We start from the raw sequence: 5,798 nt of genomic DNA on the forward strand, positions 1-5,798 counted from the left end.
TTCTATTTGTTCAGTTCCGATTTTTAGTGAGTTATTTTCTTTTTCCAATTTGCAAACTCTGTTTCCCTGCCCTTCTTGGGAGATTTCTATCTTTTCCAATTCACATTTCAGGAAGTTGTTTTCTTTTTCCAATTTGCAAACTCTGTTTCCCTGCACTTCTTGGGAGTTTTTTACCTTTTCCAATTCACATTTCAGGAAGTTGTTTTCTTTTTCCACTTTATCAAATTTTTCTTTTAGTGAGTTATTTTCTTTTTCCAATTTGCAAACTCTGTTTCCCTGCACTTCTTGGGAGTTTTTTACCTTTTCCAATTCACATTTCAGGAAGTTGTTTTCTTTTTCCAATTCACATTTCAGGAAGTTGTTTTCTTTTTCCACTTTATCAAATTTTTCTTTTAGTGAGTTATTTTCTTTTTCCAATTCGCAAACTCTGCCCCCTTCCCGTACAGATTAGTAACTGCCACCGCAAAAGCCCCAAACTGCCGAATGTGGCCGCAGGGCTGCAGTAAAGTCTGCCTGAGTCACTTCCGGGTTTGAGGGGTTACAGCCAGATCTCTTTAGGTTCTGGCGTTTTTTTAGAGGACCCTCTGTTTTAGGCTTTAATTTCTCTGCCAGTTTACTGCTTTGTAATCAAGGCAGAGCAGTTAGCCTATAGCAGAGTCGTCTCTATAACTTCTCTAGCCACAGAGATCACCCCCGCCTCTGGTCTGCGCAGGATGCTAGCCTCTCGCTGCCTGCTCTAGTCTGTTCCTGGCCCCTCAGGACAAACCTTTCCTGGCGATCTTCCGGATCGGCTGGTAAGTTGTAGTGCTTCTAATCTTCATGAATTTAAGTAGTGAAGAGTTATTTTTGAGGCTGCATTAAATAGTTGGTTATGAGGGGAATGAGAGGAGCTTAGAGAGTCGTGTGTGCCTGCTCTGCCATCTTGGCTCTGCCCCCGGAAGTCCCCTGGTATAACTTGTTTAAAAAACATTAGTCACATACAATGTGAAGAGCCTTGTGCTAGGCTCTGGGAAAATTAAAAAAACAAACATTTTTTAAAATAAAATTTGCAAAGCACATTAAAAATACTTTTCAAGAGGCCAAGATATGTATTTATTATAAATTATGGTTATGAGATTAAATACTGTTGTAGTCGGGTTTATGTGATTGACTAGAAACATGAAAAGCATATGATTTTGAAGTAATCTGCATTAAAAATCAAATATTTTCAACAACAATACACTTCATGTTTATATTTATGCTAAAATATATTTTTTGTCCTTCAGGCTTGTAATGAAGACATTAAATGAAAAGAATAAGGTATTGCAAAATCTACTAAAATATAAATTAATTTAGAAAATAATGCAATTTTTGGTGAATAGATAAGAACCTTTTTCTGCATTATGAAGCATAGGAATGTTTATTCAGAAAAGGGATGCCTTTAGAAATAGTCTTCATTTGAAATGTGTCCACTGTTAATGCCAGAAAATTAATTATGTTGCTGGCGTTTCCTTCATTTCCCCCCAAAAGTAAAATGAAGATTATTGGCTAAGTATAAGAGATGTTGTAATTATTTGTGTTAATTTTCATAAGGTTGCTAAATCAGCTTCTGGGTAGATATGGGACCTAGTGAATTGTCAAGAAGACCTGAATTTGAATCTGTTCTTGGGCTCTTAGCTAACTGTATGATTCTGAACAAGTTACCTAACATTTCTTGAAGCCTGTTTACTCATTTATAACATAATTATGAGTAATGCTTTTCTCATGAAATTTTTGTGAGGATGCTGTGAGATAATGTATAACAGATAACTGCTGTGAAAAACTTAATTTGCTACCTAAATATTAGCGATCATTATCATTTTTTTTATTTTTACAATAACTTTACCTAAACTTATTACTTTACCTTTATGTATTTTGTAGGATAAAGGAGAGATGGCTGCAGATACACTTGATGACCCCACTGAGTCCAAGCATCCACCACTCTCTAAAATGTCCTTTATGTCTCCCTCTATGTCTTCCTTCTGGAAGAATTCTCTAACTGATTGAAAGAAAGAGCAGAGATAGGTAGACATGCAAAACAATTGGATAATTAACTCTTTTTTCCTCTTCAGTACTTGCCCAACAACTAGAGCTTAACATTTATTAGTAATTTATATACATTAATTAATGTAAATAAACTAGGGTTTCTTAACTTATTTATGCATGTATTATGGACTCTTTTGGTAGTCTGATAATCCTATGAACTCCTCAGATAATATGTTTAAATATAGAATATAAGCATAGGAATAATGATAGGTATAATAAGTAGTATCTATCTAAAACCATCAACAAGCATTATATATAATGGAAATAAGATAGAAGCATTCCCGATAAGACCAAAGGTGAAAGAAGGTTGCCTATTATCAGCACAATTATTAAATATTATACTAGAAACATTAGTTTTAGCAATAATAACAGAAAAAGAAATCGAAGGAGTTAAAGTAACCTATGAAGAAACAAAACTATCATTCTTTGCAGATATGATGGTATACTTAAAGGATCCTAGAGAAGCAACTAAACATTACTCAAAATAATGAACAATTTTAGCAAAGTTGCAAGATATAAAATAAACCCAAATAAATTATTGGCATTTCTCTATGTTACCAATAAAGCTCAAGAGCAAGAAATAGAGAAGTTTCATTTAAATAACTGTAGTTAATATAAAATATTTGAGAGTCTACCTGCCAAGACAAAGGCAGGAATTTTCTGAATACAATTACAAAACACTTTTCACATAAATAAGGTCAGATCTAAACAACTGGAGAAATATCAATTCCTCATGGATAGGCCAAGCTAATATAATAAAAGTTACAATTCTACATAAATTGATCTGTTTAGTGCCATAACAATCAAACTGTCAAAAATTATAATAGAGCTAGAGAAAAAATTCATCTGGAAGAACAATAGGTCAAGAACATTGATGGAATTCATTTTAAAAATGCAAAGGAAGGTGGCTTAGCTGTATCAGACCCAAAACTACATTGTAAAGCAGCTGTTATCAAACCATTTGATACTGGCTAAGAAATAGAATGATGAATCAGTGGATTAGGTTAGGTATACAAGACATGATAATCAATGACTATAATAATCTACTATTTGATAAACCCAAGGACTCCAGCTTCTGAGTTAAAAACTATTTGACAAAAATTGATGGGGAATATTAAAAAATAGTATGGCAGAAACTAGACATGGACCAATATCTAACATACTGTACCAAGATAAGATCAAAATGGGTTCATGATTTAGACATAAAGGATGATATTATAGGACAATCAGTAGAACAAAGGATAATATATATACCTGTCAGATCTGTGGAGAATGGAGGAACTTATGGCCAAAGAAGAACTATATAACCTTATGAAATGCAAAATGGATAATTTTGATTACATTAAATTAAAAAAAAGTTTTTGTGTAAAGAAAACCAATGCAACCAAGATTAGAAGGGAAGCAGAAAGCTGGGGGGAAATTCTTTACAGTCAATGTTTCTGATTAAAAACCTTATATAGTGAATTGACTCAAATTTCTAAGAAAAAAAGCAATTTCCCAACTGATAAATGGTCAAAGAAAATGAATAGATAGTTTTCAGACAAAGAAATTACTATTAATTAGAGAAATGAAAATTAAGACAACTCTGAGATACCACTACACATCTCTCAGATTGGTTAAGATAAGAGAAAAAAGATAATATTAGTAGGACACTAATGGATTGTTGGTAGAGTTTTGAATTGAACCAACCATTCTGGAGAGTAATTTGCAATTATGTCCAAAGGGCTATCAAACTGTGTATTCCCTTTGATCCAACAATGTCATCCTTGGGTCTATATCCCAAAGAGATCATAGAAGAAGAAAAAAGATCCACATGTGCAAAAATGTTTGAAGCAGTTCTTTTTGTAGTGATAAGGAATTGAAAATTTTGTTGGATGATCATCAATTGAAGAATAGCTGAACAAATTATGATATATGAATGTAATCAGATACTATTGTTCTCTAAGAAACAATGAGCAAGCTGACTTCAGAGAAGCCTGAAAAGATTCATATGAACTCATAGTGAGTGAAGTGAACAGAACCAGGAGAGCATCATATACAGTAACAGTAAGACTATATGAAGATCAACTATGATGGACTTCACTCTTCTCAGTAATGTGGTGATCTAAGACAATTCCAATAGACTTGAGATGGAAAATGCCATCTGCCTTTAGAGAGAGAATTGTGGAGACTGAATGTGGATCAAAGCATAGCATTTATACCTTTTTTGTCTGCTTTTTCTTGTTTGTGGTTTTCTCTTTTGCCTGATTTTTCTTTCACGCTATGACAAATATGGAAATATATTTAAAAGGATTGTACATGTATAACCAATATCATATTGCTTTCTATCTTGAGGAGGGGGGAGGTAAAAGAAGAGGAAGAAGAAAATTTAGAATTCAAAATTTTATAAAAATGAATATTGAAAACTATCTTTACATGTATGTGGAAACATAAATACTATTGGGACAAATTAATGAATAAAACACACAAGATTACAAAGAAAATTAAATATTTTGAAATAGTTATCAAAATATTATATAGGTACATATATTTATATTTGTGTGTATATTTATGCATATATGTTTAAGCGTATATACATTAAAGATCCATTTTCCTCTCCTGAAGAATTATACTCAGTTTTGTTGGGCAGATTATTCTTGATTATAATCCTAGATCCCTTGTCTTCTGTAATGTCATATTCCAACACTTCCAATCCTTTAAACTGCTACAAATCTCATGTTATTCTGACTGTGAATTCATGATATTTGAAATTTTTCTTTCTGACTGCTTGCAATGTTTTCTCTTTGACCTGGGAGTTCTTTAATTTGGCTATAATATTCTTGAGAGTTTTAATTTTAGATCTCTTTCAGGAAGTTTCAGTGGATTATTTCAATTCCTATTTCATCCTCTGGTTCAAGGATATCAGGGCAGTTTTCCTTGATAATTTCTTGAAGGATAGTGTTTTTTGATCATGGCTTCCAAGTAGTCCAATAATTCTTAAATTTTCTTTCTATCTATTTTCCAGGTCAATTGTTTTTCTGATGAAATATTTCACATTTTCTTTAAATTTTTTCATTCTTTTAATTTTGTTTTATTTTTTTGCCTTGATGTCTCATGCAGTTATTATCTTCCACTTGTCCAATTCTAATTTGTAAAGAATTATTTTCTTCAGTAAGCTTTAGTTTTTTTTTTTTTTTTTTTTTTTTTTTTTTTTTTTTTTTTTTTTTTTTTTTTTTTTTTTTTTTTTTTTTTTTTTTTTTTTTTTTTTTTTTTTAATTTAATAATTACTTTATATTGACAAAATCCATGCCAGGATAATTTTGTTACAATATTATCCCTTGCACTCGTTTCTGTTCCGATTTTTCCCCTCCCTCCCACCACCCCCTCCCCTAGATGGCAAGCAGTTTTATATATGTTAGATATGTTGCAATATATCCTAGATACAATATATGTTTGCAGAACCAAACAGTTCTTTTGTTGCACAGGGAGAATTGGATTCAGAAGGTATAAATAACCCGGGAAGAAAAACAAAAATGCAGATAGTTCACATTCGTTTCCCAGTGTTCTTTCTTTGGGTGTAGCTGCTTCTGTCCATCATTTATCAATTGAAACTCAGGTCTCTTTGTCAAAGAAATCCACTTCCATCAAAATATTTCCTCATACAATAACTTTGTCAAAGTGTATAATGATCTCCTGGTTCTGCTCATTTCACTTAGCATCAGTTCATGTAAGTCTCGCCAGTCCTCTCTGTATTC

The 5,798-nt window shown here is 32.2% G+C and overlaps 1 long non-coding RNA gene across 1 annotated transcript; it reads left to right on the forward strand.

Moving 5' to 3' along the window:
- Positions 1–571: 571 nt before the first annotated feature.
- LOC127553120 (uncharacterized) lies at positions 572–1,946 on the forward strand. Its single transcript, XR_007951665.1, has 3 exons — positions 572–794; positions 1,266–1,299; positions 1,900–1,946. It is a non-coding gene; the product is annotated as an uncharacterized LOC127553120 (long non-coding RNA).
- Positions 1,947–5,798: the final 3,852 nt, after the last annotated feature.

Source organism: Antechinus flavipes, chromosome 3 (genome assembly GCF_016432865.1).
Source record: "Antechinus flavipes isolate AdamAnt ecotype Samford, QLD, Australia chromosome 3, AdamAnt_v2, whole genome shotgun sequence".
Taxonomy (NCBI): domain Eukaryota; kingdom Metazoa; phylum Chordata; class Mammalia; order Dasyuromorphia; family Dasyuridae; genus Antechinus; species Antechinus flavipes.